The sequence below is a fragment of the Aythya ferina genome (genome assembly GCF_964211825.1).
Source record: "Aythya ferina genome assembly, chromosome: 6".
In the NCBI taxonomy this organism is placed as follows: Eukaryota; Metazoa; Chordata; class Aves; order Anseriformes; family Anatidae; genus Aythya; species Aythya ferina.
The window spans coordinates 4461113-4484141 of NC_140303.1; the positions used below are offsets into that span (position 1 = coordinate 4461113).

The 23029-nt window shown below is 37.9% G+C and overlaps 1 protein-coding gene across 2 annotated transcripts in view; it reads right to left on the reverse strand.

Moving 5' to 3' along the window:
• Positions 1-23029, reverse strand: part of SLC39A10 (solute carrier family 39 member 10) — a 195990-nt gene that overhangs the window by 110694 nt on the left and 62267 nt on the right. The window contains exons 3-5 of one of the 2 annotated variants that reach the window (XM_084523569.1): positions 16092-16169; positions 11356-11432; positions 9564-9751 (exon numbers count right to left, since the gene is read on the reverse strand). The gene's annotated coding sequence lies outside the window, so the exon portion shown is untranslated. Of the gene's footprint in view, positions 1-9563; positions 9752-11355; positions 11433-16091; positions 16170-23029 lie in introns of those variants that run through there. The other variant, XM_084523566.1, reaches the window with a different exon arrangement.

The window sequence follows — 23029 nt, forward strand, 5'->3', positions numbered from 1 at the left end:
CCTAAAGGTTTTCTTCACTGTGGGGTGCTCACCATTTCTGGGCTGTGCTGCTGATGATCTGGGGTATCTAGTCACTGGAGTATCTGGTATAGTTGTGTCTGGCTATATGTACATAATACTCCTTTATTTCATATTATTACTTTTATTTACACATCAGTTTCCCTTTAGTGGCCACTTCTTGGACACTCTCCCTATAAGCACGCTGAGCATGGCAAGTGCTGTTATCCTGGGTAGGACTGTAGTTGAGTTACCTCAACTCTGCAATGAAAGAAAAGGAGTGCCAGGACTCCATACCCAATATGCTTATTAGTATCACAGCGACTGTACCACCAGCCTCTGCATCAACCAAGCACTTTCAGTGACTCAGAGCCACACCTAAACTATGCTAGTTCTCTCTCTATGGTTCATCTAAGATATTGCTCTTCACTGTATCCATCATTTCCCTCTTCCTTTCTTTTTCGTTTGAAAGTTCCTTGCATCAAAGAACTGCCTTTTGGATTTTATTACTTCAACCTAAGTCAATGGCAAAATTGTATTTTATATCTCCACTTCCAAATTCAAAATTGACTTCAAAGGGAGGAGCGCTTCGCTTCCTGTGGTTTGCTTGCACCATTTCTCTGAACAGAACTGAAATAGAGTGGCAGCCCCTATTGCTGTTAGATTCTGAGTAGACTCATTTGGGTTAAACAAAATTCCCTTAAAAAAATACAGATAACTACAATAACTGCAGCAGTTTGTGTTGTTGAATACCACACTGACACTACCTCTACAGACTCTCCTACCTTTCAGGAAGTCATAAAAGCCTGTAAATTGTTTTAGTGATAGAAGGTATTTTAGACAGACAATGAGGGAAAAAATATTGAGCTGACAGATAAATAGCAAGATTGTGCCAGATATTATGGCTGTTTGCATGGCTAGCTGTTTGAGAACCAGACAAATGAGGCTGTCAGTTTTGATACTGACAAGTGCATAATTCACCTCCTAAGTAAACTCAATTAGAGGCATAGCTATGGACGGGGGAAGGCCTAAAGCTAGATTATGGTGCATAAAAGGATTAGAACCTGATAACTGTATAATGAAGAGTAAGCAGCTACTTCTAGCTTCTTAGGAGTAGCAAGAGGTGCTTGGAAAAGCAGTTATTCTGCATTAACTGTGGACTACCTTTGTGACAGAACATTGCTTTCCATGATTTATCCAACTGGGGCAGAAATGTTGTTAAATAAATGTCATGAGTTTAAGAAATATATGCAGCTTGCCACTTTGTTTGAATTTAAATCCAGCCTCTGCTGTATAGCTGGAATAGTCTTCCATACCTTCTCTTTCTCACAGCCTGCTTTTAAAGAGAACTGTAGTATTTCTTCTGTAGTATTTCTTTTCATAGCACTTTGGCAGAGATCTTCAGGGTGTTGCATCAGAAGAATGCCAAGGAAATGTATTTTCTATATTGAGCTGCATTTCCTACATGGCCATGTCTTTTGTGTCATGGTGAAATTCAGAACCTATTTATTTATTTATATATTTATTTCCAGGCTGCCTGATCATTTAACCTTTAGCAAAGGAAAAAAAGCAACTTGCTTCTATTTTCTGAGAGTGAGTTGGGATAGTTGGCTGATGCCAATAAGCAGTAAGCTGCACTGCCACATATTCTGCCAGTGACTAATGTTGATTTTATGTCAGTGGAATTAAAAGCACATGAACTATGATGATATAGCACACAGGGGATGTGTAACATCCAGGCACAAGAGAAGGGAAGAGAGAAAGAACAGAGAAAAAATTGGAGTGGAGCAGAAGTGACCAGGTCTTAAGATCCTGTGGGAGCACTGTGAAGCTGGTCAAGAACTTGGGCAAAGGGTGGAAGGAGGAGATAAAGGACCAGGGCCAGGAATGGAGAAGGGCAGCCAGTCTGTCTGGGAATGCAGAGACAGGCTTCAAGTTGGGACGGAGCAGATGAGTTTACAGCTACTGTGGCATTTCAGATCCTACTGCCTTGTACTGAAACTGGGCTCCAGACTTCTCATATACATAAATACAGACAGACAATTGCACTTCTGTTGCCACCACTTTCTTTCCACGAGTCACTTCGTTACTTACAGATAGGTCATCACTGTTTTGAGGTGTAGCTTTAAAAACACACCAAGAGCAAGCCACCCACTAAGCTAACATATGAAAGATTAGGGGAAATTCCATACTTAGGGGAAATGGAAACATTTTCTTCAGAGTTTTAATTGCTGGCTGTTTGAGATTGCTTAGGGGCTTAAGACAGTAGATTAAAACCCAAAGAAACACAGCTGTGGGAAGAGAACAGTAAATATCTCTTATATGCAAATGCATCACACCTCTGCTCTGTTTCACTGGCTATTATTTCCATATATATCTGTGTGGAGCAAATATAAGAACTACGTAGCATCAAAAAAATATCTAAAAATGTCTTCTTATTCTTAATGTTGGAAACTTGAACTGAGCTGAGGGAGAGGATTGCATGGTAGAAATAGGTTCCCTTGTACAGAACACAAAAGCCAAATTATTCTGGCACACAAAACAATAGAAATATTTCTCATTTCAGCTGTGAAGAGCAAAAAGAAGACATTTGAAAAATAAATCTAATCCCATTTGATTTGGATTTTCTGCAGGGGTGTATAGAGATTTACATATTTATTTTTTTTTTTTGAGGAAAATTACTTTTGAAAGCCACAAACTATAAGAACAGAATGCAACAGATTGATTATGCAAACAGAGCTCAGTCAGAACACCAATTTGATCACAGAGGACAAAATTTTAAAATTGCTTTTAATCACCTTTAAAGAAATGCTTTCAAAGCAAATAGCATGGGGTAGTATTACAGATGCAATTAACATTTATTTTAAAATATCAGCCATTTTTCTTGCAGATTTGGGACTGATCCACTATGGATAAGGGTACATTAGAATAGGTAAGATAGGTCTCAGCTGTAAAAATTATATCTGGGTCTGAACTAAGATCAGACATGTTTAGACCTGAGTTGTGAAACAGAGAAATAACATTTGTTTGGAAAGCCATGATTTGAATGCATTAGATTTTGATGGTATTCATATTCAGACAAGTTTGTGCATAATGTGAATATTTCAGGACTACAGGACCACAGTTAGCTCACACATATCTCTGTATGCAACATGCAAAATACTCCCCCAAATATCTGAAAGTTGCATCAGTTCAGTAGCTTAAAAAGGGTTTTGTAGCCTTGACTTCTGTCCACAGAATTTCACTGCTGGTTCACTTAGGGAAATTTAAGATTCCACCGAGGCAACAATGCCAAAATATTAGTTAATTGGAAGTCCAAGAAATAGCTTTTTTTTTTTTTTTTTAAATAGATTCTTAGTATTTTGTATTTCTGCAATACCATCTAAAAAATTATTCTTTCACTTGCTGTTCAACAAATAATGCTCTAGATGGTAAAGTGTCTGCTACACATTTAAATGACTACAACCTATTTTTACCCTGAATTGAAATGAGACAGTCTTGCTAAAATATACAGAACTTAAAATATCTGCCTCAGCATTTTACAGAAAGATACATATGGAGAATATTGATATTTTGTTTCTCTTCAATTAGAATTAAAAAAAAAAAGGCAAGCAAAAGAAAAACCCAAATAACAATAACAACAAAAAAACAGCCCCCCAAATCAGTTTCTTCTCTATAGTGCCAATAACGCCCTGTGAAAAATCACTCTTTTGCAGAATTTGGAGCTTTTACAGGAAATCCAAGTAATCTTTTCAACCCTATATCAAGAAGACAGAAGAGCCATGCACTGCATAGGGATAGGAGAAGACACCCACCCCAGATTCTGAATGGCAGCAGCACAAAGAGGAAAAGACTTGCTCTGCCTTTATCACCTCCACGCGTCCTGTGCTCCCAATTACCTTCCACTGCACAATCCAAGTGCTTTGCCAGCTTTTCATCAGACTTCCTCTAGACCTGCTGGCCACTCATCTATTGTTACCATTTCTATATAAATACGTTTTGTTGACACTTCCAAATGACTCAAAGACCAGAGCAGCATATCCATCTTGTTTGTCTTCCACAACATAGCAGACATGTTTTTTCTTCTTCTAATCTCATCAAGCTTCCTTCCCTCAGTATCGCTTTCATAAATTCACTGCTCAAAATGGTCAAGCCTGAGGGTTTTAATGACTGAACCCATTAGACTCAAGTTTTAGAAGTCTGACCCTCTCTACCAGACCCATATCTGAATGCACATAAACCCAAGCGCTACATCTTCACGACTCAATGGAAAGCCAGGCACTGAGCTGGCAGCACCAGCACACTATTTCTCCAGATACTGAACCACAGCAGCAAAACCTTCAGCTTGTCTTCTAGACTTCACACCTTCCATCAAGATTAAGAATCACTGATTTAAAAAAAATAATAAATCACAATTCAATGTTGTTTGAGAATGCTACCCTATGGACAGAAATAAGTAGTAAGAAATTAATAACTTAAAATTCTGGCCTTAGTAGTTATTTCCAAATTATAAGAAATGAGTAACTATCACCCAAAATGTTATACAAGCATAAAATAATCAATATTTAAATATAAATAAAATATATTTTTAAAATGAACATAAAAAAATGAGGAACAGATTAATTCAAACCCAAGCGAGTTAACGGCAAGTTCATGCCTATTGACAAGTGCTTTCATCAAAAGTACGTTGCAGAAAGTATATTACAAAAGAACTAAAATGCCTTTACTACTGGCCTGAAGGCCCCTTCTATCTTTAACCCTGTTTTAAAGAGATATTAGGGCTACTGTTTCTAGGTACATTCAGCAGAAGCTCCTTTTATCCCTAAACATTAAGAGAAATCAAATGCTTCTATGTGTAACAACTGGCTGAAATATAGAAAAAGTGCACATGATAACAGAAGTGCTTACGTGACTAACAGCAAGGGAACAACTGCCTGCCTAGGTCAGACAATGAACGCATAGGGTGCTGTGTTGAAACTGAATTAAATTGGTGGGATTGCACCATCTGTGCTATCCTAGAACCTTTTCAGTGACTTTAATTTTCAGGGAACTTCACCATGAAAATTTTGTGCCTGCATTCAGAATATTAGTCTGATGACAACATGATGTGAATTTTTGCTTCTAAATTAATGCATAAAAATTTTTTAGGATTCATCTGAAAAAAACAAAAAAAAAAAAAAAAAAGGTGAGATTGATAGTATCAGGTTCAACTGCATGTAATTTTCCTTTCCATATTATTGGAAACCATTCTGCATACTGTTTTGTGTATTTTGCACTCTGCCTTAGGGAAGATACCTTTCCACAATGGTTGAAGCGATTCCTGTGAGAATATATTCCTGAACTGTCTCTCTTGGGCACCATATAGTGTAAGTAAATCTTAAGATTCTCCAGTGAAAGACAGTTTAATAACACACCTTATGGATTAGTAGTGTTAATGAACAATGACAATTGACTATAAAGTGAAGTGAGACAAAATTATATTAGATGAGGAAAAATAACATACATCATCTTTGCTTCAGTAGAATCTGTACGGACATTAGATGTGGTGAAAGTCCTCCATTACATCTTATTGTGGATACCCATGCATTGGTATTTACCCAGGGAGCAGCCAACTGTTCCAAAATCACACTGCAGCTTGCACCAGCTTGCTATTCTTCACTTACGCCCCAGCACAAAATACATTTAAAACAACTGATACAGAAGCCACCGATAAAAATCTACACATGTGCACAGAATAGGTGCAGGTTTGTTCCCTTCCTTTACTACCCCTAGAGTCACAGGATACTTGTGAATGAGCTCACTGTGCACATTGCTCTTCAGCCTCTCCAAGCTGAAGACTGCTTAGCTAAATCATGGACTGCATGATTGTTCAGAGTAAGACATTTGCCAAATGAGTAGCACGTGAAATGGAGAACTGATCTTAGGGGAAATAATGTGTAAGAGGAGTACTGCTGGTAGAAGACAATTTAAAATATTCATAAGGCTACTGAAGAAGGCAAAACGAAAATTTCATGAGGATGAAGACAAGTGTTCAATGGAGAAAAAAACCTGTTACTGTTAAGTCAGTTGCTAGAGTGAAAAACATACCATCTGATTCCACTAAAAACCATGCTTTATATATCTCGTTTCAAAAGCGTTTGTAAGTTTTTATATTCCCTAAAGGATTTTTGTCTGTGTGTGCGTGTCTGAGGGAAATCAGCAAGCAATTCAGCAGACTGTCATTCTGTGTGCAAGACAAATGTAAGGCTGGAATAACAGATTAGTGCAGGCCATGGAAAAGCCTGCAGCATAGACTTGCTCAGGTCACTCAAATCTCCACCAGCACATTACATACTTGAGGAAAATGAAAATGAATTACCAAGCTAGAAATTAATAATAAGTATGGATTTGGACAGTGATAGTAAGGCTTGTCTTTTTGAAGGGGTAGTGGGGGAAGAAGCACGGAAGTAGCAAATGGAAAAGGCGCATTAAGACAGCTATGGTAGGTAAGGGTACCAAAGAGCAACCCCCCAGTCTGGATGGCACAAGTCAGCCCAAGCCCCATGAAAGCAGAAGCTGGGAAGAGAACAGTGGGCAGCGACTGCCTCTGAGCTGGAGAGGCATTTGGAAAAAGCAGCAGCAGGCATGCAGCCCACTGTATGAGAAGTAACCAGTTTTTGCTGAGGAACCTCACCTACATCTGATCTGGTTAGCTGCTATCGTGTTAGCCACCAGAAAAGCTAAACCACAGTTGTGCAGTGGTTGGAACAATGCAGGGCTGTATGCATGGACCAGGAGAACAAAGAGCAACCCTGCCAAGTCAGTAGGGATGTTTCTTCCCCCCAGGTTTCCATGAGCCTTGGAGCTGAACCTTGGAGAGCACATTTGCAAACAGACATGTAGCACACGCAACTCTACAGCACCTCGGAATCTCAGCATTCCCTATCCTGAAAGATGCTGACTATTGAAAAGATTTTAAATTTGGACTTTGGAGGTGACAAGACCTCAAAACTCCAATCAGTTGCATGGGGTAAAGCAAATAAATCTTCCTAAAACTGTATTTACTTGAAAAAGAATTGAATTAAAAAGCTGAGATTGCTTTTTTTTTCATTGCTGACTGACAGACTTTCTTTCATTCCATGCTATTATGCGTTTACCACAACAATGTTACTGTTTTTCCTTTAAATTAGGAAGAAAAAAAGCGCATGAAATAACAGACAGAAGACCCACTTCCTTCTTTTCTCTCTCATGTTTCTTGGAAGTCATTTGTATATTTTCTCCCTCTCTCTCTCTTTTTATTTTTTTTCTTCTTTTAATCTTCGTGAATTCAAACTTTCAAGTATATAATAAGAAATCCTTGTCCCGCTTCTTGTTGCAGGCAAGTGATTTTATCTGGCACGTACACTCTCAGAATGTTAAATCTTTGTCTTCAAAGGTGTGACTTCTGTGTGAGCAAGCTCCCATTCCCATTTGAACTGGTGCAGATACAGGACCTACCTCTTAGGAGAAATCTGAAGATTAGAGGAAATACTGCTAATTTAGAGAACATTTGAAGATTGGAAAAATAGTTGTAAAATGATTAATCAATAAGCCTAAATAGAATAAGGTATTTTAATTTAAACATTTGATCAAGTATAATTTCATTTTCATCTGCTGGAACTTATGAGTACCTATTAGAAGCTTTTGCATTTTGTGGAATATAATATCCAGAGGCTATGATCAGAAGACCTGGATGCAGGACTGAGAGTCTATTTCTCCTGCTGACACATGCTGTTATAGCTCTTCAGATAAAATGTTGTGCAGGAAAAAAGCACTATTTGTAATAACCATGAGAATTAGAAATAAGTTATATTAATAGTTCCCCATCTGTCACAAGGGTAGTAAACCTTAATCAAAATTAGAAGTATGGTTAATTGAGATGCTTTCACTCTTTTGCTACTAAATAAAGTTAAAATTTAAAAGATACCCTGAATAAACCCTCAGTTAAATGTCAGAACGTACTTGTGCATCAACACAAAATTTCCAGTATTTGTGTGCAAAAGTCCTTCTCTGCATGCCATCTCCTTAGCCTTCAAAAATAAGCACAAGCAACAAAGCCATGAAACTGTGTGACCCTGAGTCACCTGTGCATTCTGTTAGCCCTTGGAATGTGTTTTGTCAAAACCCTTACAAATGCAGGGATTAAAACCACTGAACTTAAGGTATTAGAGAAAATACACATATTTGCCAAGTTATGGTAACTGCAACAGTTCACCTGAACATGCCAAACAGCCTCTGTGCCCACCAAGCGCATTGCTCCGCTTTCTGTGTTGAAGCATTCCTTTGGCATAAAAAGCATCAAATACTGTGGTGGCAGAAGGCTCAGAGTGATCATATAATTAGCACTGATACCTTTTACATGGTTATTTTACTCTAACAAGGAGGAGTGCAAATGGAAGAGGGCAAAGGAAGAAAATGTGAAACTATAACAATAATTACAAATAAACCAGCACTTTTTGCGAGATCCCAAACTGTGTTTCTTCTCTAATTACTACTAATTAGCATTAAAGGAAATGACTATGAAACGCCAGTTCCAAATGAAAAGAAAAAAGGAGATAATGGGTACTGGTTTCATTTTTCCTTTGAAAATACATTGATTATTCATTTCTAGTAGCCATTTCTAGACTGACTCAAAAAAGTCAATAATCTTTGGTTTGAAGTAAACCAGAGAACTGTAAGTTTTTCTCTGCCTTTCCCACTTCACCTCCCCCTCTTGTCTTTAATACCCAATTATATTTATAATTTACCTCCTTCAAATTTAGAAAAACAGTATATGGCTTATCATACATTGAGACATAGCCTACCAGAAAGGGTGGTTATGTTGTGATGTCACTTACTCTCAGCTTTTTCCCAATCCTTATCAGCCCATGAGGTATGAAGCACTGAATTAAGGCAGAAAAGCTCACCATGAAACATGCACCAAACAGAAAGCAATCCTATAACAGTTATAGGGTCACAGCAAGAGTGTACACCTGGCTTCTCTTGCCAGCCCAGGCCACTGAAGTGCCAGAGGCACTCCTGTGAGAACCACTCAGCCAATCATGCTTTAAGACACAAAGAAAAAGGCTGCTGACAGCCCAAACAAACCAATGCCCCCAGTCATGCTCCCCTTCCAGCAAGAGACAGTGACATTGTCAGCAAAGGAGGAATAATCTCTCCTCTCATACTGCCAGTCCCCTTTGATCTGCTCTCTCATTCAAGACATGGATTTGTAATTACTTACTTATTTTCTGATACCGTCCTTGTATCTGCTGATTAGGAGTCTGGCCCTTGGCTGGCACTTGTGCATCGGTCCATCACAGAATGGTGATGGTGATCTGTGAGGCCATTAATGGGGCCATACACCCAACAATGCCATTGTGACTGTCACTCTGGAAATCTCTGTCAGAGAGTGAAACACTCATCTCAAATGAGTGATGGCATACCACAGATGATGGTGTGATGGGGAGTGGAGAAGTTTTACCAGAATACAGAAGTGTGTTAAAGAATCCTACTCTGAAAAACACTTTGAATCAGAGCCTTGACTTGTGGTCTAACATGCAACATACCTCTCTGTGGGGCTTTCTTGTTTCCTGGTTCCAAAAAGGAGACACCAAATTCTTGGGAAGGCAGATGTGCAAACACCAAGAGAATTCCAGGTTGATATCAATCCCTCCAGGGTACTTCGCTGAGCTGCAGATCAATGGGAAGTTTCTTTGTCTTTTTAGCCTTGGAAGTATCAAAACACATTGTTCTTCTGGAAGTGGAAAAAAATGTAGATTTAGTCAGCTAGTGAGAATGAGGACATAAACTGCTGAGATCAAAATGTCAGTACAAGCACTCGATCTGAAATAGAGGGTTCTAATCACTGGAACTGATGGATAAGAAGAGAACCACTTCACATCTGACAAAGCAAAATGTAATTATTATGAAAGTGGTGATAGGGCAGGTAAATGACTTGCCCCCAAATTTAAAAAGTCAACCTTAGTTAATTATACCTCAGCTAATAGAAACGGCAGTGATAAGACTGTTACAGATTGGTGAAAAATTAATGAAGTCTTTAATGAACTTCATGGTAAATTACATAAATCAGAGCTAACTTAATAAAAACCCAGAAGATTTTTAGCAGTGATTAGATTTTCCAACTGCTGAAAGATAAAGAAAATAACTCTATAAAAACACTCTCTTTTCTTAAAGACTCAGAACAATATAAAAGTAGTGGAAATAGATACTTTTTTTTTTGAGTTTTGTTTTTAAAAGGTCATTCCCAAAGCCAGCCAGAGAGTGTTTGAAACTCCTATATATCAAGTGATGAAGTCACCATTTCTTTTCTGGTGAATGTGAGGAAAGATCTGTGCGTGCTGTGTAAACACATTTATAAAACAATGTGTTTCACACAGTGAAGTTTTTGCTGGACTTGCAAGTAAGAGATAAGCAGACTTTGTAGAATTGTTTGAATATTTATTTTTTAAAAAACCCAAACCCCAGTGAGGAACAAAAGGCACACAAGCTTTCAGAGACAAGTCAGCTTCCAAAGACCTCAGCAAAATCAAGATTCCTCACAACACTACTGCGAGAACTTTGCATTAAATGGCCAAGTGGTCAAACATGGATATATTTGGAAATAGGCAAAAATTTCAACAAGGTCATTTAGGAATAGGAATATATATTGAAAGGCACAGCCAGCACTTTGAGCCAAATTTCCAGTACATGTCAAGATGCTTAGAATGTTTAACTTTCCATCTTGTCTCTGAGACTCTACTTGGAATTAAACTATGAAGAAAATATGTTGAAATATTTCATATGTTGAAAATCTATTTTGAATTCAGAGAAGAGCCTAGGCCTCCTTTAGGTTCTTATAATTTATGTTAATTGTGAATTACTAGTAAGGGAAGGGGGAAAAGACAAGGGTTATTTTCTGAATTTATCAAACTAGTGAAAAGGAATAGTTCTCACTCATTTTTAGAGTTGCAGAGCTGTATCAGAAATAATATTCTAAACAACAGCTATGTCTGAGCCTACACAAATGTCGAAAAACATTAGAGGAGATAAGGATTTCATAAAAGGATGAACGAGGAACAGAGTTTGTGGCTTGCTTTAAGCAAGATGGCTCTGAAGTTGAACTGTAAAGCCATCATATAATTTATAAACACAATGACCAACTGTTATTGTTTTTTTTATAAACATTTTTCTTCCCCCCCTAAATTCATTTTGTCACTCTGTACCCTCGGTAGCACCTGCAGTCACAGCATCAGAGATCCCCTAAGGCTTCCACGTCCCCAACAGCAACCCAGCAAACCCATGCTCTAGCGCACTGCCTGAAAAGCCAGTACCTTGCAGAGAGACATAATGAAAACTTACCGTGTAACTCCAGCCCTTATGGTTTGCTGATGATGGCTGAATTCACCAATTAATAGCCAAAGTATTTTCCCAGAGTACTGCATTCAGTTAAAAAAAAAAAGCATCACACGAGTTGCCAGCTTAATACTTCCAAACCAATGATATCCTGCCTTTTTCATTTCTCACTTAAAATTTATTTTTTTTTTTGGTATCTCGTTTTCAATTTGTTATTCAGATTGTTAATCAAAATTTTGGGATATGCCTAGCAATCTCCTATTCGAACTCCAAATCATAGCATGAAGCCTAGACACTTAAACTAATGCTCAGTGCTTTAACATGACCTTGAAAGAAGACTTGCCTAGACACTGAGAATCACAGACTGTTTAATAGATGGTGTTTAGATATTTATTTTTATCTTAAACATTGACAAATCATCCTGGAGCCACATTGACAAGCAAGAACTCCTAAACACTAGGTATCTTGTGACCCTAGATTATGCAAGAGAGATCAATCTGCTCAGTATGTGTGGCACTGGCTGATGCAGCCAACCAGAGTAATAAAATGCAAAGGAGTAATAAAAAATAAAACTCATTAGAGAACATCTCTGCTGGACAACAGGCTGCTCAGAGGATACCTGACTCTAGAAAAGGGGCTTTTGAAACTACCTCAGCACCGCTACAGGAAAGGAGACTGGAACGGGGGTTCTGCCATTCCTACTCCATACTGTGAGCAAGGCAACAAGAAGTGAAAAGGCAGAGGCTTATTGCAGATTTGGTGTGCAAAGTCTACCAAATGGAAACCAGTAAGGTCTTTCTCAGAAGGACAGCACAACAGTACTTTCCACCCCAGCCAGAACAGGGAAGAAGGAAAGTTTTCAAAACAGCAGTTCTCTTGCACATAGGGCTGACTTTCCAGCTGTTGCCCAGGGAGTTTGTTCTCTCTCCAACCTTGGTGATCCCTCCAAGACCCACCTGGATAAAGCCCAGAGTGACTCTGCCTCAACCAGGAGGTCAGATCAGAGACCTCCTGAGGTCCATCCCAGCCTGAATCATCCAGCAATTCTCAGTATTCCTGGTTTATCACTGTGCCCAGGCACAAATACTGAATTCTCCTTTAAGACTATCCTTGGTACTTTCATTTCAAAAGATGAAAAAAAATATGTTCAAACTATTTGTATATAAATGTGAACGATTTGTGATGAAAGTGTGCTCCATGCAGAACTGTGCTGTAACTATGGCAACTTCCATGAGAGAGACATCCATTGTAAATCTAAAAGGATCTCATTTTGAAGAGATTTAGTTGTACTAGTCACCAATTTATGAATATTCCAATCATGTAAAAAACACCCCAGTTTCTTACAGAATTGCTTTTAAACAGTGCAGCTATGTGAATGAGAATGCCACCACCAGCGTTTACATTGAATAGTTTCTAAATTTTATTTTACGATTCTTTTGCAACTTAGGAGTTGCAAAAATATTTTGGAGGCTACACTGGGATTATTTGGTTATAAAATCATTGTAGCCTTACTTAGTCACGTTTCAGGCATTCCTCTCTTCTTTGCCCTATTATATTTTTCATGTACAGGTGACTAGTCAGTTTGTTTTTCTTTAAATACCTTCATGTTGAACCCAGCTTCTCATGGGAGGAGAAATTCAGAAATAAAGGATGGTTCCTCCCGCTTAGTACTTTGGCTCTGAGCTCTCCTTAAAATCATTAGCTATCTGCAGTCTCTCACCTAAGGCAATGCTGGACCAGTACTCCCTTGTGGTTTCTGTCCATCTTGTAACCCTTCTCAGTGAAACACTGGCCTTCCTTTCTCACTAAATTTTAGTAAATTCTCATGTGCCATACTTATTTCCAAGGCATCAAACTCAGTGTTGAAGTTTAGGGCAGTTACTTTGTGCCTTGCTGACTGGCAGATCCACCTACTTACAGTCACAATTTAGGGTATGTAGAAATATGTCCTTAAAGAAGAGATTCAAAATAAATTTCCATAGGTCCTCATGCAGGCCTGGATTTTCATTTTGATGTGATACATAAATTTAGTGTTTAATACAGGAATTGTAATGTATCACTGAGCAAAAACAAAAGCGAAGGACTTCCACTACTGTCCTATTAAATCTGTCCAGTGGAAGACTACTCAACTCTTCAGAGATGTTAATTTTGAACAACCTCTTATGAGCAAATCTAGGCACGTTAATTTAATGTACTTACCCACTTCTACACTTTCCTTCTCAACAAGAAAAAATGCTGTTTGTACAGCCAGAATACTCAATCTAACCTCCCTTTTGTGTTATTTCAGCACTGATGCACCTAAGTATTTACTCATGTCATGAACATTTTCATATCTCTTTAACAAAACAGATCAGGCTAAGGGAACTTTCACGTTATCAGCTGCATCTTGCAGCCCAGATAACTCAGCTCTTATGTTAACCCTGCCTGTAGGTTACAATTCTGTTGGATAGCTTCATGGAAAAGGAAGAAACGTCATAAATTTTGAAGGTGGTTATTTTCTTCAGTTTGCCAGGGGGCTAAAAGCAATTAGTTGCATCTCATCAAAATGCCTGTCTTTTAAAGAACATATACTTGTCAGATTTTCTCATTTATCTTCTATTTAGTTCAATAGTTTCAGGACCGTGAGTTGTATTTGAAACTTCACCTACACCTCATTTTTTAAGCTAAAAACAAAAGCGTTCTCCCACTGTGACCCTACTTTTCTAACGAGGTTATTCATTTTGGAAGAGAGCAGTATGAGACTTTGGGCATCTTTTTTTCCCTTCTTTTCCTCCAAGTTGACATAGGAAAGTGAAGATGAAGATTTTAAAGCTGTAACATACGTGGTGTGTGCCATGCCCAAAGAATGAGTACATATAAATGCACCTGTGGTAGTGGCTTCAGTCAGGGTCTCATTGAAGTTTGTATGAGCAAACTTTCAAAAAATGTTCTCCAGTTCTTCTCTTTCCATTTTACCACTTTAGAGGATTATTTTTCACAAACACAGAGCACTTCCCACAGCAATTCCCCCTTACCAGAACTGCTGCTCAAATGCAGGTTGGCGTTGTTCTCCACCGTATGTGGAGCTGAACCAAGGAGAAAGACTGAAAGGGACTGAAGCATGGTGGGATGTGCGTACCTGCTTTAAGGTACATGTTAGACCTCATGTGGTTAGTTCGAGTGTCTTTGGAACATTCATCCCTTTGGAACGTGCACGCATTTTCCAGAGCTCCTGCAATAAAAGAAGGTCTGTCTTGCTGTATGTCATTCCTTCTTCTGTTCATATAGAAATAGAAAGTGAAAGGTGTACCCAGTTTGCAGATTGAAAGAATTCTCACTTAAATCCAGATATGGTGGCATACACTAGTTATGAACTGGGGTTCTGTTTTCCATAAACTCAATACTTAAGTTTCTGAGAGCAACCTGTTCTTCTGCAGAGATAGGAACCATTTTGTTTTGAGTGTGGTTCATACCACTCACATGCAGTGTTTCCTCATGGAAACTTCAACTTCTGTTTCTTTCACAGTGTTAATAAAAGCCATATCAAAAATACATGACTGCCTTTTGTTACGGAAAACACAACAGTAACGCTGTTAAATTCAGCAGTGTGAGCAGACTGGATTGCAGCTGGTTAACTAAGCTGTAAAGCTGAGGGACAGAAGTAATCCCCCATGCTCTACCGTCACGCCAAGAAAGTATAAAATTATCTGGAAGAAAAAACGTTTTGAGCTGTACTTTTAAAAACCTTCTAGACATGACCCATCTTTTTTTTTTTTTTTTTTTTCTTTTTTCTTTTTTGTTTGATTTCCTCTTCCAGACTCTCCATATAAATGTATTCAGATATATGCATCTGCTTTACTACCTCACATTGACCAGTTTGCTGCTATATCTCATAATGCTGGGCAGGAGGTAGAGCTGATCTGGCCGCATCAGTTTCATGAGGGTGCTCGTTTGCTGAAAGGCAGCAACCATAGCAGACAGTAGCATGAAATATTTAATTGGATACCTTATCATGGCTATTGTCAGAGACAGATTAGGGATAAGCAGAGTATACCAAAGCCTTCAAAGCCAGCACCTACAGTAACGTGATTACATCAGAATCTCAGATTTGCTAATAGGAAAACAAGGCAGTATTTCCAGCCCTCAATTATGAAAAAAGCCGGAAAGCCTGAAGGCATCTCTGTCATGGTGCTGAAATACGCTAAAAACCCCAGGCTGCCTTAATTCAGACCTGGGAGTCATGCCCATCTTTACTACCTAATTAATTGTAAAGATGAGCTTGCAGGAAGTGCAATTATGTGTCCTTTCTGCTGGGTTTCAAGGTATTTGGCAAAGAGATGGGCAAATTTTTTATTTGCTGAGCAGGAAATTCGTAACTCATTATAACCTCAGGAAGCTAAAAGTATTTTCAAAATTGGCAAATAATTTCAGACAAAGAAAGCAGAGAATTTTACAAGAATGTTTCACATTTGAATGTAGCTCTCTTCAAAATAATATTATCCATTCGAAAGTAGACTAAAAAGACAACAGATTTAGAAAAAAAATATTATTTTCAAATGTAATACTTCTTTTGGTCCACAAACATCTTTGAGTTTTGGGAATATCTACAAAGAATTTTACATTTTTTCATTTCCAACATGTCTGTACTTCCCCTCTTTCAGAAATATTTGCAAGTACTTCATAGTTGTAGGAAAATAAATAAATTGAAAACATGTTTTCTTATTTCTGGTATCTGAAAACAGCACTGATTTCGTAATGCTTACCTCTAACCTCTCTGCAAAGCACCTTCCCGAATTGGTCATGTCTTCTGGTCTTTGGCTGAATACATAAGGAGATCACTACTACAGGGACAAGGATGGAAATTATTTTCAACGACAGCGTTGTGACGTATATTCATTCACACAGTTTCAAGAAATGCCTAAAAATGTTGAGGGAAACACAACGCTGATAAAGCACTTACATAGAAAATCTAAATTAATCTTGGGGGTTTTTGAAGTATTCATTAAAACATATCAGAATGGCAAGCATTTTTCATCCACAAAGACAACTATGTCTTACTGCAGATTTCATTACAAATTTTCAGTAAAGAAACATGGTCATACAACTTAATATAAAGTGTCTACTGTTATTTTGGTCCAATTTACACCATTTAAAGGAAATTTAACAAAATTATTTTCTGAAATATCAAAAGCAAGCAGAAAGAATAACTCTCTGTATTTGAAAAATTTCTATATAATTACAATATAAAAATGTACAGGACCATTCCAAAGATGAGGAAACAACTACTCGTTGGTTAGAGACTTTCCAAAGCTTTTACATTCATATTTCCACTAAAATTAAAGGAAGAATTCTGAGTACTTTGAACAATGATTTTTCTTGGTACAGCATAAGCATAGAAATGTTTGGGGTTGTTGAAAGCAAATTAAGACTGGTTCTTCTATTCTTGAATGCAGGAATGTATTCAAATGTCTGTTCTTTCAACCTTCTATTTGTCTGTCACCAATATGGTCTTTTTATGAAAAAATGCAAAGAACACCTTCATTCAGTGTCATGGTAAATAAAAGCAAAAGTATAAGGGGTAAAAAAAACTTGCTCGGTATATCTGAAAAGTGGTAAAAAGTGCTGAAATAAAATTCGGTGATCTCCATCTACTCATGCTTGTTCTCCCATCAATATATGAATTGGTTATATCTAAAATTTTCATGTTAGTGTCACTTTAAAGAACACAATCTGCAGAATCTGCAGTTTTCCTCCAAGAAATCTGAGTAGAAGTGGCCCAAACACAGACACATCACTGGTTTTCAGGCCTCAAACACCTTAAGAATCTCAGAAGCAAGACAAAACACCCAACATCCACTCATAAAAGTGGGAATACTGTGTTGATTAGTAGTACTAGTATGGTGAAATAGAAATCCTAGAAAAAAAAAAAAAAAGACTTTGATTCTCCTGTTTTCTTATACAAAGCAATTTAATACCAGTAAAAAAAGGAGTTCACATTTTTAGTTTTCAGCCCTTCATTAATGATTCTTTTTCTTTTTCTCTCTCCCCCTTGTGAGTAGGGTACCGCTTTAATGTTAACATGCACAGCATGATGATTTCATTAAATGATTTGCCAAGACCTCATGCATAATCACCTCATTGAAAAATAATGAATAGTCATTTATGTCCTGTCAATTAGTAATGTACAATAATAAGGGCTGATACTGGTTTAACCCTTATACCGTACTTGAGATGGTGAATGCAACATGGTGGAACGATGCTTTGGAAAAAGTAAATAGACTACCCAGGACATACTCAGAGAAGGTATTTTGGCCATTACGCATTAACTATATATGAACACTTAATTAAGAACGCAGTCTTTTGTTATATATCACTTGTACATCATTAACAGATTGAAATTTGGGTTTTATTTTATTTATTGATGACATGTAATTGCCACCAGGCTTCTGTCTGCTCACCTGCTTTTAGATTCGTTATGACATTTGAGATTTGTAAGATCTTACTTATCCTAGGAGAGAGATAATAACACTGCATTTGTACAAAAAGGATAGATTGCTTTTTTCTTTGTATCATATAATTTTCTGTTAATATAATGGTAATGAGCCTTTAATTGATACAGTCTACAAAAATCTTTGAAAATCTCAAGAAATGGTTTAATACTATGAGAAAGAATTAGAAAGACAAATGAGTGCTTCCTGTGGTTGAGGTTTAGCATGTCTGATGATGCTAGCCTTAAGAAAGAATATGTCAGTACAGTAAATACAACTGTCTTCAATAAGCAAAAGGATATTTTATTGACAAGGAAAAAGGATAACTATTTTGAAAAAATCTGAAAACAAGAAATAGAAACTTAGCTTGATCTAGCTGACTAACCCAAAGCCCAGCTCATAACTTGTAGCCGCTGCATGAGTGAACACTTGGTACTGCTACTCAGGGTTTAAGGGCAACTTTTCGGCAGCAATGTAAGACCATATCCAAGGATGTACCGAATCTCAAGGGATGCCAGTCAATATTAAACAGCTCTCAGCTTTTTTTTTTTTTCCCTGTAGGTTGAGGAGAGATTCAAAATGCTTTTGATGGATTCAGAGACTGTTTCATATGATATTTTATTAACTTCTGCAAACTGTATGAAAACAATTCAAAATATCTCTTAGATAAAACAGCCTCAGCAAGAGCTAAAGCGATTCAGCAATATCCCATATGGTACCTCGTATGTCACAAAACCTGCCTGGATCTTGAAAGTTAAGGTAATTTTTTTTCCCTCTAGGACTTAAATCTGCATTACAACAAATCAAACACAAGTATGCTCTCCTTCCTGATTCTCCATCTTGGAAAATGCTATTTTTATGTTGCTTTATGCTTACAACACTGTGAAAGGAATCTAATACTTATCTTCCAATGACAACTGCTTGGGGTCTTGAAACTCTCTTGATATTTGCAGGCATGAACCACTACGGAACTTGGCTTATAAATAATTAAGTACATAAAGATCTAGTTTCTATTGCAAATGGAGATAAACAGCATCATCTCAAAACACCTCAAAATACATTCTCCCTTGCTGGCCTGAAGTCTGAGATACAGATTCCAAGCAGAAGATTTAGGACAACCCTAGTTTGCCACTGATTGCCAACATATATTTTTTCTTGCATTTACAGTTTATTCTTTGTGCTATCTCTAATGGCCTTTTGGAGAGAAAGATGGTAACATAGCTCTCAACTTGCTAAAGCATGAATGAGGAATAGCAAAATTTAATGTGGGATATGTGAAGCCATATGGAATTCTTTTTATAGCATAAACAGCTCTTTTTACAGCCTTTCTTGTGAGATCTCTTATTAAATAACTTTCAGTATTCAAAATGAGAGGACAACAGAACTATGGCAATCAGGCAACTCTGGCACAAAAACAACTGCTGTTTCTGTAAATGGTGGGCACTGAGATGCATGGCTAGAAATGACTCTGTATTTGACATTACTGGCACCTGATGCATTAAACTGTCACCTTTTCTCGGCAACCAGGTGCCCCAAAATATAAGACTACACTACAGTATGTTATGCAAAGTCACAAATGAGAAAACAATTTTATGCATTGGTATATTGCAGATGGGAGGTAGCTGACACGGCAACCAATGCCTTAGGTCCAGGATTTTTACTTTTCATCTACAACTTTGAAGTGCATGGAAACTGATGAACAAAATTAGTACTGGTTATGACTGAAAACAAAAGATCATGAAAGTGACTATTTCCAACAAACTTTCTTCTGTGCCTCATAAAATCGGACCAATACCATGCAAAGGTATTGCTGAGCCATTAAATGGATAAATGGGGAAATGGAATACCTGAAGGAGAGGTTGCCAAAGCAACTCCATGTAATAGGCATGCAAGGAACATTAACGAAGAGCTTCATGTTTTGATATAAACCTCATAATTGGACTGAGAACGTACTGGTATTATTACTTGGGAAACTGAAGCATTTAACTATTAGCAGCTTCTTATTGGCAAGAAACATATCCAAATATTACAGCAACACCTAAACACAGTATTTACTGAAACTCAAAAAACCTTGCATGTTAAAATGTTAATGTTAAATGTTAAAATGTTAAAGTTTTAACATTTAACTACACCATCAGCTGAAGCCTTTCATAAAATGGTATAATCCCCTTATGATCATCCCACTCTTGCTTCTCCACACAACATGGTGTTATCCCCTGCAGCTTTTTCTCAGTCCATCCTGACACATCAGCTGCTGTGCAGTATAAGTTGAATTAGTTGAATTTTCACAACTCTACTGGCATCAAACTGTATTTTGCTCTACTAGTCTGTTACGCTGGCAAGGGAGCTGATAATTACTGAGATCACAAGGGCACCATCTAAAAACACTGTCACCTTCCAACTCAGTGGCACAAATACACTTGTCCTACGCAAAGAGCAGAAAGCTTACTAACTATGCCAAAATTCACTTAAGGAAAGAATTTCATGTCTGTGTGCAGAACAGTTGTTATTTCTGAGGAGATATTAGTTACTTAAACATGGTATTTTTAGAAAGCATAGCAGATTGACCTAAGTAATTATGCCATTATTCACACATCTTTAACAGATCTGCCTTTAGCATCATTTTTAATGCAGGCAATTATACAACTACTATTTTCCCTGTGGGTAGCAGGACTGGCCATTAACTCAGAGACATTCCAATGACTCCTGTTCAAAGTAACATTCATTCTGTAATCTCCACAGTTAGTTTCTCCAGTCCCCAATTTCTTACGCTCATCTTCTAGGTAGGCATATGCATTTTCTGTCTGTCATTTGTCTGGGTGTTCTTCAATAGTGTTTCCCTCACCTTGTTTTTGATTACAAAAATGAGAGTACTGGACTTCTATAGATGATATGTTTTGGCTAGGCTAATCAGGATAGCTGGTACGTAAGCCCACTTCTACTTAGTCAACCTGCCTGCCACAGAAAACTACACATCAGACTGATAGACCTTCTCGTGTTGAAAGAAAAACGACCAGCTAATTTAAGAGATATGGTGTTAATAAGGCTACCAAGAATCACTGACTGATTGGTAAGGGAAGGGACAACTCTCAACAGAGCTGTTACTTTGCCCATTATATGAACGAAGCCATCCTATAGAGTTTTGTGACAGCAGGCTCTAATTCAACAGTTCTATCAGTTTTGGTTTTCTCAGCTGGTCTCTAAGCGGGCTACTTCACACCTGTCCTGAACAAGAGCCCTGGTGAAGAAGAAAACAGGGAAACAGCTGGCCATTTGAAAAGATGTGTATGAATAACAAGTCTGCATTATTCCAGCATGACTAGATTCTCTCTGCCCTGAAAATTTCCCACCTACTCGATCACCTTGCTGCTGATAGTTTTTCTAACTGTTCTACAGTCAGAGGCTTTCAGTGCAGGAGCTTCTTTCTTGTTTTCATATCTTTCTCAAAACATACCTGGTCAAAACCCAGCAACTGTCTCACTCTGGAGAATAAAAATTTTACACAGATAGTACTACATGGACAGGAAGAATCAGAGCATCAGTCTTTTCATCATTAGAAGATGATGTTTACTTATACTATAAGTGAGAGCTTGTGTGTGCAATCCTTAAAGGGAAATATATGCAGTGGCATAATAAGGGCTGTTTAAAACAACAAAAACAACGAAAAACAACAAGAGATGTTTCAAAATTAAAGATGAAGCAGGAAAAATATTTTGAAAAGTATCGCATAGGAATAAATTATTTAACCACCTGGTGTCGCTCTTAACTAGCGCTTGGGGCAGCTCAGCGCTTTCTATGACAGCCAGAAACATATCCGTGATAAAGAAACCTGACAGAGCGGGGAGGATTTCACTGGCTGTATTTTGGAAACAAAATTCAGACGTTCAGAGATTTAAATAGACTGACCTAACAATTCTCTAGAGGTTGCATGGTGGAGACATGTTTTGTAAGGACTTGTTGCTGAGATAGATAACAATCATTTATATTGCCTGGGGTTTGCAAAGCTTGATCTATTAAACCCAATTGTTTGTTTTGTTACCATCTCCTTTCTAGTTCTTTCCATGCATAATAGATATTGTAGGGTTTTTCCATTTATATTTGTACATTATTTCCAATATAAATTAATGTTTGAGAAAAAAAAATCAATCAAACAAACAAACAAAACAACTCACTTAAGTCACTTTGGTTAGAGCATATTTGTGCTTTAATTACAGGACTGGACTTTGTGAGCAACCTGTGCTAAATCCCTGGTTTAAAGCTTTTTAGGATAGCAACCTTGAAAATTAAACTGGTAGCTGACTTCCTCAGTCTTGCTGGCCACATTGCTGAAATAATCTGAATAGATCATACAAATGCTGACATGTACAAACAGCAACCTCTGCTGCAGCCAACAAGCGTCAGGCAGAACAACCGCAGGTACCCCAATCATCTCCAGTCTTTGCACTGCACAGGTGCTGCCTTACAGTGCAGCGGTGAACTCACCGAGTCCTGCCACGAACACATTTTTCCCACCTTTATGTTACCACCACCATTTGGCTTCCATTAGCATCACTGGGATTGTTACTGTGAGTGAGATAACTATTTCTCAGCAGACACACTCCTATGGCTTTGCTATGCAGGCTTTGCCAGTGGGATGAAGTAAGGGCTGGAAGGGAAGGAGCAACACTGACCTGGTTGTGAACTGCTTGAAAAAAGGGAGTTAAGGAGACAGGCTCACCGCTGTGTTACAGCTTCGTAATTCTGCTGCTTTCCAGGGAATTGACTTTCATATTTATTGCCCACAGAGAGAGGATCTAGAAATGTGGTATTTATAAAATGGCACAGTCATATTTATAGTGTGGTTTATTAATGAGAATTTCAGGAATAATGTGCTCTGGGATTTCTAATACTTGAGTGCTGACAAGAAAAAAAGAGGTAGCAAAAACTTCCAGGTGTCCTCTGCTGGTTTTCTTGGCAAGGCTCCTGGAGCCGGGTATTTGGGAAGTGTATCAGGCTGTCCTGAGGTGGATGGAGAAAAAAAAAACACAACAAAACACAGAACAGACCTACAGTGACTGCACAGCAGTTCCCTCTGTTTTTCATCAGAATCCTATTAATACAGAGGAGGTATTTTTGGAATTTCTTGGCACAGGAAACTTCCATTGACCACTAGAGAAGTTTCACCATCTGAAAGTCAGTACGGTTGGGTCTGGAACCTGCTTTACTTTTTTTCC